Raw genomic sequence first — 12,204 nt, 5'->3', positions numbered from 1 at the left:
GCCACTCAATTAGACAACACTTTCAAACATGGGTGCTTCCTGCTACAAACTTTATCTTGTTGTTTGGGATTAAAGGTGTGTACCACCACACCTAGACCTAAGCTTTTCATTACTTGAAACTTACTTTATCCCAGTCTGGCCTTAAACTCAGAGATCTGCTTGCCTCTGTCTCCTGAGATTAAAGGTGTGAATGGAAGTTAGTTTCTTTGTAAACTCAGTTATGTTATATAAATATATTTTTGTTTCAATTCCAAGTGTGGGATTTTAGTTGGGTTGTAGTTTGTCCACACCTGTTAATTGTGTCCTGTGGGGGTGGGGCATAGCTTTTGCCAGTTGATAAGGTGAGTCCTGAAGAGGGGTGTGGTCAAGGACTCTGAGAGTATAAAGAATAGAGCAGGGAAAGAGGCGTGGCATTCGGTGTTTGGTGTTGTTGTGTGGCGTGTAGCAGTTTGGATCAGAAACAGACAGTGGTGTGGCGGTTTGGAGCAGAAGGACTGAGAGAAACATTTCTGGACACAGCGGCACTAGCTGTGTCTGCGGTTGGTGGAGATTGGTATGTAGCCCTAAAGGAACCCCTTGACTTTCAACAGCCTGGAGAAATAAAGGGGTCCCTTTCTCCACTAATCTTTTCTCTCCTTTGTAGGGTTGGGAGGTTGGAAGGGAGGTTGAGGCCTAAACACCCCAGATAAAGTAGAGTTTTAAAAATGAATGCTACATGCTTGTGTTCTCATACAGACCCTAGGTCTTTGGATGTAATCTCTTGTCAGAGCAGCCATGTTCTGGATTACAATTCTTCTGTACTCCATTTCTCCAGCAAGACTCTCCTAACTGTCCTAACAAATTAAAATTCATGGATTACAAGTGCAAGGATTTGCAGGTCACTTGAAGTGAACCACTCCTGTGAAGAAGTGGCTTTCTCATAGGAATGTTCCCTGCTGTCCTCTCTAGAATAAGGGCTTTTTCGGTCATTTAGTGTAATCATTATAAAGAAATGGGCCTTTAGACATGCCAAGCTCCATTTTCCTTTAGTGACAGGAAGAGTTGGGGTGTTTTGCTGTTTTATTTTTATTTTTAGTGGTGGTGTGACTTTCACTCGGGTTGTGTTCCCCATCTACTTCAGCTTTGTTATTGTATAAACTGAGGGCACTGTATAGCTGATAGGAAGGATTTTATGGTAGGGATGAAGGGGAATACAGCCAGAGGCATCTGGAAGAGTCCAGAACAGGGAAAAAAAGCCCCAGAAGGAACACGGTCAGTAGACTGGACCCCGCTGTGAGAGGAGACAGGGAGAGAAAAAGGAAGACTTAAGAGGGTGTATGAGAGAGAGAGAGGCCAGGAGAGTGCACAGCTCAAACAGTAGGGTTGGTTGTAAGGGAAGCTTGAGAAGGGAAGCCCATGAGGTTTAGGGTAGGGGGCAGGGTGAGAACAGGTACTTGTGATAAGTGAGGATGCCTGGAGGCCAGCACGTGCTTTGGCAAGTTAAACAGGCACCACAGAGAGCCATTTGTCCAGAGTTTAAGAATCTGACAGTTATACTTTGTAAGCCAAATCTAGTCTTTATCTCTGGAGGTGAAACGCCTGTGCAGTGACATTAATTCAGCAAAATTTTAATTAAAATGAACTGCACGGAATTTCATTTCTTTGGATAGTCTGTCTCCTGTTTTCACGGCAGTTTAGTAGAAACGAACTGGGGAAAAAACTTTGGGGAATCAGTTGTCACTGGCTTTTGACTTTGAGCAAGTGCGGGTAGGTATAGGTGGCGTGGAATGAAGCTGGTGTTTCAAGGTACCACAACGGTCCCACAGCGCTTCTATGAGGCGTGTTTCTTTAGAACTCTGCACCCCTTGTGTCTTTGGGAACAATCCTGGCCACCCGCCCCCGGAAGAGAAGCTTGCAAAGACAAACTTTTGCACTGACAAAGCTCCAGTGAAGCTCACCGACTCCTTAAAAAACATCCTCAGGCTCTACACACTGCAGAGTCTACGCGCGAAACCCGCAGCCCGACCTGCCGCTCGGTTACTCCCGCTCTGCCGCTCCGCCGCGTGGCTGCGCGCGGCTCCCTCCGCTGTGGCGGGAACGCGACGCCCCGCCCCCGAAGTGTGGCGGAAGTAGCGGGAGCTGCAGCGCGGCCGCGCGCGCCCCCTAGCCGGCGCGCATGCGCCCTCGCCGCGTGGGTCGGCCCGTCCGTCTAGTTTCCCCAGGCTTCGCTACCCCCGCCCCGCCCCTCATAGTGGCGTTCTCGCCATCTTGCGGCCCCCCTCCCCCAGCCTAGCTCAGTCACCTTTTCCCTTTCTACAGCCTCTGGCCCCCAACTCTCCTCCCCACCCCCACCCCCCCGCCCTTCGTGTCCCGGGGCCGCCGCCGCCGCAGACACCGCGCCATCTCTGTCCCCTCTCAGTCTCCACGCGGGACGCGCAGCCGTGCCTCCACGTGTCTTAAGCAGAGGTTGTGGGGCGCGTGGGGGCGGCGGGGAGCGGGGCGAGGTCCTGGGGAGTGCCAGGGACGTGGCAGCCAAAGGTCTGGCCCGGGGCCGCGGGCCCAGCCCGGGGCAGGCCGCCGAGCGTGGGGTGCGCCGTGGCTCCTCCCCGTCGTTGGTGGGCGTGGGGCGAAGGGAGCCTCGGGGCTAGGCGGAGAGGCACCTTCCGCGTGTCGCCCAGGTTGCGAGGGGGAGGGCCGCCCTTCAAAGGTGGAAAGCTCTGCTCTCCTGGAAGTTAGGTAGCAGGAGTGGAAGGGAGAGGGACAGAGAACCCGGCGGTGCTGCGGTCACCGCCCGCCTCTGAGGCCCCTGGGGAAAGAAACGGTTTGGCTGGCTAGTGATCTGGGGGTGTCGATGGGATCATCAGAGCCTAGCTCAAAACTCAGGTTTATGGGAGCGTATAGGTGTGCTAAAAGCGTGGTACGTCAGCGCCGGCGGAGTTCTCAGCTGTGACTGATTACATTTGAGCTCCAAGTTAAGATAATTGTCATCTTGCCTTCTCAGTGGAAGGTCAGGACAGTCGAGGCGACCAATGATAGTTATAGGGATAGTGGAATATCTTTGACGTTCAGACAGGATCCCAGTTAGCCGTGTTGTTTCTGTACACCCGGATAAACTAGCATCGTGTTCCTGGAGTTAGTATAAACTCAGAAACGAATACATACTTAGGTAGAGAAGACCTGGGTTCTCAGTATTCTCCCCCCCCCCCCCCCCCCCAAGAGCATGTGATCACGGTTAAGAAATTTACTTGAAGGAAGAAATGATTGGTTGAATTTCTGCGTGTTCCAGAGAATTTGACTAAGGGACAGTCTCTAGCTAATACTTGGCAAAACCGGAAGGTACCAAATCATGCTGATTTAAGTGGCCCCTGGCACCCCCACTCCGCATCCTCTTCTGCACTACCCAATGGAACTTTCTGCCAAGTTGGAAGTGTTATATACTGTGGGGTACCAATATGGTAGCCTCCAGGGACAGGTGGCTCTTGAGCACTTGAAATGCAGCAGGTGTTACTACTGATGAGCTTGATTTTTAATTGCTTGGCAATCTAATTCCAAGTACACACACACACACACGCACGCACGCACGCACGCACGCGAACGGTGGGTGGTTATTGTGGGACCACACAGATCTGAACAACTGAGAGCTGGTTACAGTTTTTGGTTTGGTTAAATTTTAAATCAGAGGCCAGCTTTTGAAATATTTATGCTCTAAGGAATCATAATTATGTCCAAATAATGCCTTTCATTCAAAGCAAAGTGGGTCTATTAGCATATGTTTACAGCTTGGCAAATTAAAGTAAGATACTCTCACGCCTTGGTTCTAAAGCCGATGCCAGATTCAGTTGGAAAAACAGCAGTGCTCACTAGAGCTGTCTTCAATCATCTGTGGGTCTTTTATCAGTTGGTTAGTTTTTAGTGAAAACTTTCAACTCTTTTTATTGCTGTGGGTTTTCCCCCATATAAAAGCTGGTGATTTACCCCTTAACCTTTTATATAACAAAGCAGTTTACTAATTTATAGTAGTAACGTTTGAGCAATCTTAGAAGTCATTTTAGTATCCATATTCGAACTTCTGAAGAGAAAAAGTGAAATTTGGTAATAAATGTGTTATGAGATTGCTTGTCTTTGAAATATGCCTGTTTTTTCAACGGAGTTTGTAAATCTTGAAAATAAAACTTTTCCCCCTCCCTCCCTTTCTATTTTTTCCCTCCCTCCCTCCCTCCCTCCCTCCCTCCCTCCCTCCCTCCCTCCTTCCTTCCCTCCCTCCCTCCCTCCCTCCTTTTCCTCCCTTCCTCCCTCCCTCCCTCCCTCTTTCCTTCCTTCCTTCCTTCCTTCCTTCCTTCCTTCCTTCCTTTCCTCCCTCCCTCCCTCCCTCCCTCCCTCCTTCCTTCCTTCCTTCCTTCCTTCCTTCCTTCCTTCCTTCCTTCCCTTCTTCCCTCCTTCTCTCCTCTCCTTCCTTCCTTCCTTCCTTCCTTCCTTCCTTCCTTCCTTCCCTCCTTCCCTCCTTCCCTCCTTCCCTCCTTCCCTCCTTCCTTCCTTCCCTCCTTCCTTCCCTTCTTCCCTCCTTCCTTCCCTCCCTCCCTTCCCTCCCTCCTTCCCTCCCTCCTTCCCTCCCTCCCTTTCTGTGCTGGAGATTGAACCCAGGCCTTCCCATACACTAAGTGTGTGCTCTGCCACTAAGCCAGTATGCACCCAGTCTTTGAAAATAAACCCTAAGAAAAAAAAAAAAACAAAACAAAACTGCCCTGGTAGATAGCACCCTGAACTCTGGCTTGATATTTGTAAAATGTTGCCCTTGGCCTCAAGGCTGATGATAACAAGCTGGTTCTGGAATAGCTGCTTAAAGCTTACGAGCTACATCATATGCAGTAGTTCATGACATGCAAATCATGCTGAGCTGGTCTTAAGTAAACTATCTGAATTTTTCTGGGATCTCTATGTTGCAGCATGCTTGCTTACTTCTAGAACCCTTTTCATACTACCGAAAATGTTCCAGTTTGAACAGAGCTAACATGGCCACACTTTTTAGGCTTGCCAAAATTCTTAACACAATCTTGGAGTGATTAGCCATATGCCGTCTTCAGAATACACTTGTTCAAAGTCCAGGTTGTTGTGTTTACTGGAATAAAGCCAGAGAGTGACTTGGCCACTTTAGTCAAGTAATTTAACTTTTTAAATTGTTTAGAAATCATAGGTAGTGCGATTGTTCCTTCTCTTTAGGGAAGAAAAAAATCTTTTGGTGTAAGGGGCTACAGATATTCCAGTACATTCCATCATTCCAGAAGATTGAATATTCCTGTTGAAATTGTTTTTTTTTTTGTGACATCAGATAGTAAATCAGTCAGAAATATGCTTTTCATGTATTAGAATGTTAAGTGATTTTGCTTATAGTTCACGTTATGAGAAAGAATTCAGCCATTGCATTATTGTGTTAACTGAATTCATATTTGAAGAGGATAAACTGTTTAATTTGCTTTTTTAAAATGTCATCAGCTTTGCCACCAAGCCCTGTATGTCTCATGCGAGAAAAAATGAAATGACCTTCCTTCTTTGAGCTTGCTTAATGAGAACCTTGACATGTTTTTAAAGAGCTGAGCCTTTGCTTATGTTCATTATCATATATCACAGGTACTGAGCACTTTCTGTGTATCAGGTCTTAGTCATTATTTCATGAACCCTAGGAGAGAAGATTTTAAGTTTCTTGCCCAAGGTCACATGATAAGCCTTAGAGCCTGTGTTTGAACTGTGGAGCTCAGCTCTTTCCTGCTATACTGTGGGTGGACATAAGCAGATAGTTCCCAACAAAGTTCACTGTGACAGACACCTTGTGGAGTTCTGGTGAGTTAATTATGATCCACTTTTATTTGTGTGTTCCTCGTTGTATAGTAGAAAGGATTCTGGACCAGGAGTCAGGGGGACCTCAGTTTTAGTCCCAGGTTGTGTCACTAAATAGTGGTGTATCCTTGGTAGTTCAAGAAACCCCTCTGGGCTGTAGTTTCCTCACCTGAAAAATGAGGGATTTGGATGAAATTAGTGATTTTCAAACTATGGTTTGAAGCCTGCTCACATCTGTGGTCACCTCCCACCAGTTTACATAGTTAAAAGTCTTTGCCTGTTGTTTAGCCATTGCCTGGAGTTTTATTATTTGAACAAAGCATTTAAATTTACTAGTCTTTGAGATAACAGTGTCAACCCCTGACTGCAATGATTGTAACTCTAATAATTTTGTATTATTTCAGAGTATCAGAAGATAGGCATCTATTACAAATGAAAAATATAGGCACTAAAAATTGATGATTTTTATTAAGATAAGAGTTTATATATAGTTGTCAGCTACTTTTCCTCTTTGAAAAAGAGTTATTTGAATTATGAATATACCTACATGTCTTTGTGGGTACTGGCAGAGGAGAGGGCAGGGTTGTTGGATCTTCCTGGAACTAGAGTTACCTGAACCTGAACCGAACTTGGGGCCTCTGGAAGAGGTTCTCTTAACCACTAAGCCAGCTCTCTAGCCTAAAGCCTTACATTAAAAAAAGAAATTAATACAATTAGACCTGAGACCTTTAACCAGTATTTTTAGTTTCCTCATCAGTGGTGGGAAAGTTCTGGCCTTGTAAGGTGATTGTGGATAAAAACAAAAAACCAAAACAACGAAAATGTTAGTTTTTGCAGGAATGTTAGTTTTTGCAGGAAAGACCTTTTATAAAGCCCAAATCCATCAGTTCTTTATACACATCCATCGCTATGAGCCCCACAGACTGCTTTAACTACATCAGACATTTGGTTGAATGCTTAATATTAGCCTTCTCATAAGACTATCTCTAAAACTCTATTCAAGACCAGAGGAGTATTGTAATGTTTAAAAAAATCCTCTCATTTAAAAAATATTCTTGTTTAATGCCATAGCACTTAACTATTAGGATTGTCAAGTGATGGCCAGATTTCCCACATACTTGAAAAGCACCAAATAAAGTCACTGAGTTTTATGTAAAAACAGTATTTTTTACTGTTGGAAAAGTGAGTTTGATGCGACATTTGCCAATATAGCTGCTGTGTGTTTTAGGGTGCAGCATATTTTTGATATACTTTTTGTAAATAATCAGTTTTTTAGAACAAATGTTTTTAAAAAGACAGTAATAGGTATGAAAGCACATTGAGTAGAAATTTAGGCTGAGACTAAGGACAAAAACATATACGATTCTCCCATGTTTGTGTAGGAGAGGACTCTGATATCTGTAAGTTAATGTTAATTGCTCATCATTAGCTAACAAGTTGTACGTCTTGTTAGTGGGTGTACATTCCTGGGGACTCATTTAAAGCAAGTGCTATGTCACTGAGCAATTGGCCTATCCCATTTTATGAATTTTTTTTATTTTCAATTCAAATATATTTTTGAGTCCCTATTGCATTGTGTTCTTTGTAACACCTTTGTGAAAAAGACAGAAATTCTTCCTGAAAGATGGAGGAAGTGAACCTGGGATATTGGTTGATCCTTATACCATAGGTTCTAATATGTTGGTTAGTTATTCCTTTAAGTAAAAAGTCCTTGTCCAGTGGTGGGATCTAGAAAAGATCATCCTGAGTGAGGCATCCCAGAAGCAGAAGGACACACATGGAACATACTCACTTATAAGTGGATATTAGACATACAATGTAGGATAAACATACTAAAATCTGTACACCTAAAGAAGCAAGAAGGAGGACCCTGGGTAAGATGATCAGTCCTCATTCAGAAAGGCAAACATGACAGACATTGAAAGAGGGAGAAAACAGGAAACAGGACAGGAGCCTACCACAGAGGGCCTCTGAAAGACTCTACCCAGCAGTATATCAAAGCAGATGCTGAGGCTCATAACCAAACTTTGGGCAGAGTGCAGGGAATCTTATGAAAGAAGGGGGAGATAGAAAATGCTGGAAGGGAAAGGAGCTCTACAAGAACAACCAAACCAAGAAATCTGGGCCCAGGGGTCTTTTCTGAGACTGATATTCCAGCCAAGGACCATGCATGGAGATAACCTAGACCCCCTGCTCAGATGTAGCCCATAGAAGCTCAGTATCTAAGTGGGTGTCCTAGTATGGGGAACTGAGTTCTCTGACATGAACTCAGTGGCTGGCTCTTTGATAACCTTCCCCTGAGTGGGGAGCAGTCTTACCAGGCCACAGAGGAAGACAATCCAACCAGTCCTGATGAGACCTTATAGTGATGGAAGGGGAGGAGTATCTCCCCTATCAGTGGACTTGGAGAGGGGCATGGGAGGAAATGAGGGAGGGAGGGTAGAATTGGGAGAGAATGAGGGAGGGACTACAGCTGGGATAAAAAATAAATAAACTGTAATTAATATAAAAAATAAAAATTAAAAAAAGTCCTTGTCCAGTCAGGTGTGGTAATACATGCCTCTAATCTCTGTACTCAGAAGGCTGGGGCAGGTTTGTAAGTTTGAGGCAATTCAAGGCCATCAAAGCAAGAAAGACATTGTCACTGAACCAAACCAAGGCAAGCCAAACCAAATCAACCAAACTCCCGTCGCCACAGCATTCACTTTTTAAGATATCAATTTGTCAGCCTTGTACCTTTTCCTTTTAACATCCCTCGCAAAGCTTTGTAGGACCCTCTCCATTTGACTGTCTAATAGTTGTCTTAATATGTTCTTAATTGAAGTCATGTTTTTTTTTTTTTCCACATTCCCAAGCTTCCTCTTAACAAATGGTAGCATGATTTAGTTTCTAGGGTTCCCAGCCAGCGTCATCTTTCTCTTCTCACATTCCCAGTGTCAACTTTACAAGTCAACTCTGCATTCAAAATATGTTCTTATCTCCACTTGCTACAATAATCAAAACCACTGACATCTCTTGTCTAATCAAAACTATTGACATACAGTTTCAGTAGCTTCTGCTTTTCTGGGTCTATCTTAAAAAAAACAAAATAAAACAAAAACAAACAAAAACAAAAACATGTTCAAAAATTCTCCAGTATCTTTATGTAATCATGCAGTAAAATTTAACCTCCAGTGACCCTCTAGACTTTTTAATATCCTTACTCCTCTAGACTCTCAGATCTTACTTTCTATTGCTTTTATCCTCTGCTCACACCACCATACACACAGTGGTCTCAGGGTCCTGCTCTGCTGTACAGATTCTTGAGCACTGCCTCTTGCATTTTCTCAGATCTTATATTAATTGTCACCTTGTAGTTGAAATCCATTTGTTTAATTTGTTTTTATGGCACCACTTCCAGTTGTTTTTGAGTGTTACCCTTTCCCTATAACTTTTTTTTTTTTTAATTTTTTGAACTGTTAAGTTCTGAGGACACAGAAGAATGTTTGTTTGCCTTTTATAATGGAAAGTGTGTATAGTTTGGGCTTTAAAAAAGACATTGTCATTGCCTTTATGGTAAGAAGAGAAGATTGACGGCATGCTACTTTTTATAGGGGAGAGTGAAGGGGAATAAATCAATGATGAGTTTCTATTTCCATGTCATTTAAGAGACGCTGTCATCTGCCAGTTATTGGAGGAGGGATTTAGTATGGGACAAAAGCTTAGAATGAGAACAAAATAATTTATATTCATTAAAGTTGTATTAACCGATCATGATGGTGGTTCTTCATTGTCAATAGGACCGGATTTAGAGGGTGTTTCCAAAGACCTTTAACTGAGGAGGGAGGACCCACCTGAATTCGAGTAGCACCATCCTATAGGATAGTGTCCCAAACTTAACACAAAGAAGGAAGGAAACATGAACACCAGTATTCATCTGTATCTGCTTTCTGGTGGTGGATCAGTGTGACTAGCTACTATTATGACCTCACCATTGTGACTGACTGTATCCCTTCTGTGAGCCAAAATAAGACCTTTAAGTTGCATTTGTCAGACATTTTGTTATAGCCTTGAGAAAGAGAAAATTGCTAGAAATTGTTCATTGTGACTACCTGACCATGTGTCTTGTAGGCCCTTGGAACTGTTCTGTAGAAAGAATTTGGAAGAGTTTGGACCTGTGGGCTAGGGAAAACCCTTGAGTGCTATAAACCACAGATACCCAACCTTTTGATATTAATGTGAAGCTATCATCTAAAAATCTTGCCTAACTATATTCATAGCTATGCTGGGATATGTATAGCTTGGAGGCTGAAGGTTGGACATGGCTGCTATTAGCAGAGCTGAAAGAATGGTGGTATGGAAGGCCAGAATGCTGAAATGAAAGAAACCGATGTCCTGGCTCATGAGATTTCAAATGGAAAAGAGGACTCTATCAGGAATTGGACTAGAGGCCTCCTGTGCGATATTACAGCAAGGACGCTGGCTGTATTTTGCCCATGTCTAGAAAACTTGTTTTATTCTGCATTCTATAGACATTGTATAGATACTTTATGCCTTTTGCATTTTTGCATTTGTAGTGATTGATCATTTGGTATTTTTCATATAGAAATTTAGCTTATGATGTAACTTGATTTTTTTTAAAAACAAAACAAAAACAGGGTATGTACTAATGTTGACTCACCTATGATTTTTCTTGCTTTTGGGGTTTTACAAAAATGTTCTAATTATAAAAACTTATTTCAATTATGAGATGCTAAGTTATGAAATGTTAGGACTGAGACTCTGTAGATGGTAGAGTAAGTACATGGGTCTAACTGACTGTTTCTTGCCAGTGATATAGTAGGAGAATGGTCATTTACATTATGTCTCTTAATTGCAGTTTGGCTATTAGACTTATAGCCTAGATTTTGATATTACTTCTAGAAAACTCATAATAAGAGTCCTAGTTCTTTGAGGTGTCTGATGAAAGATGTTTTTCATGGGATGTCTTCTTGGTCATGTTTGCAACAAAATATGTTCATTAATGGACACCCAGTAACTCCACTACATTTTATGTGACTTACTTTTGTGATGTCTCTTTACCCTTTACTACAATTAGAACTTTGTGTGTTTGGTAGCAATACTTTCTAATGAAAGGAATTTGCATGCTTACACCTATATGTTTAGATGAAATAAACACAAAATTTTATTTTCTGGAATGGAAATTTCCAGATGTGACACAGCATTGACTATTGATTTAGTGATCAGGTTAATACAGTAGTAATCAGAAATGAACTTTTTCCTGGGGTCCACATTTAAACTGGCATGTTGAAATGATCTAGGTTTCAATCTGCACATCTGAATTCATTTTATAAAATATGGCAAGCAGCTGCATCTTGAGGAAAGCTGAAACAACTGCAGGACATTAACCCATTGAGAAGATTACAGTAGGTTTTCAGTTCCATGTTAACTGTGTTTATTAGTGAAAATTGACTTGAGTGCTTCTGCTTTTAACAGACTTTTTTATGTCTAGAAGAAAGGAAATAAAGCATTGGGATGATAGGACTTTGATGTGTAAAGAAGTTAATGTATAAAGAAGTAATTATCTAAACCATCAAACAAAATGTCGGTACAGGAAAGAATTATTTTGGAGAGTCTAATGAGCTATCAGCTCATCATGTCAAGAAAAATGTGATTCACCTGTTTGATTTAGAAATTAAGCAACTTGTCTGTGAAAGGATGATCGTGGTTACAATAAATTTGGATCGGGACCCTTTACCTCTTACCAATAAATACCCTTGATAGGAAGCATTGCTAGTGGGGAAGTAACTGAAAGAAACCTGGGCATCAAACCTAGGGCCTGGCCCTTCATATAAATCTGCTCTATGAAATATGTCCTCTTTAGAGAGCTAAAAACAGGGTGACTGGACCTGAAACTGAAGAAAGGGACAGATCTTTTTTCAGCAGTGTCTCACTTAAAAGTTTTGGCCGTAGTATAGTCCCACAGAACCGCATGCATATTAAATCTGAAATCCTGATTTTGGGAGGCTGGGGTTTATATGGAATCCTTGAGGTTAACATTTCTCCTTGTGTTGGAACCTAGAGAATACTTGGGGTAGGGAGTTGGGAGGTCCTTGAAAGGGTAGACCAGAGGGTGATATTAGATTGTCCTTGTCAGTCACTTCTCCACATTATTTAGTTTACTCAAAACAATATTTCTATTTGAAAACTGTCCAAAGCAGATGCTGCATTCTGTCCTAGGTACGTCCAGTGTTAGTGTTCAGTCATGCTTAGCTATGTTGTCATGCCTTGTAGAGCAACAGCTCTGTTATCATTTTATATTAATTCAGAATAGATCAGTCCTCAACATTCCTCAAATCATAGAGCACTATGGTTCAGCTAAACTGGCTTGCAGAGAGCATCAGGATCCACTTG

The 12,204-nt window shown here is 42.5% G+C and overlaps 2 protein-coding genes across 8 annotated transcripts in view; one reads left to right on the top strand and one right to left on the bottom strand.

Annotated features, from left to right (window-relative positions):
* Window positions 1-12,204, bottom strand: part of Runx2 (RUNX family transcription factor 2) — a 319,119-nt gene that overhangs the window by 278,438 nt on the left and 28,477 nt on the right. The gene's annotated exons all lie outside the window — the stretch shown is intronic.
* The window catches only part of Supt3h (SPT3 homolog, SAGA and STAGA complex component), a 352,056-nt gene continuing 342,024 nt past the window's right edge, over window positions 2,173-12,204 (top strand). Inside the window, exon 1 of the mRNA XM_060369679.1 lies at window positions 2,173-2,445. The gene's annotated coding sequence lies outside the window, so the exon portion shown is untranslated. The remainder of the gene's footprint in view (window positions 2,446-12,204) is intronic.

This window comes from Meriones unguiculatus, chromosome 16, assembly GCF_030254825.1.
Source record: "Meriones unguiculatus strain TT.TT164.6M chromosome 16, Bangor_MerUng_6.1, whole genome shotgun sequence".
Taxonomy (NCBI): domain Eukaryota; kingdom Metazoa; phylum Chordata; class Mammalia; order Rodentia; family Muridae; genus Meriones; species Meriones unguiculatus.
The sequence above is the reverse complement of the archived record's forward strand: the minus strand, read 5'-3'. Positions and strand labels throughout refer to the sequence as shown.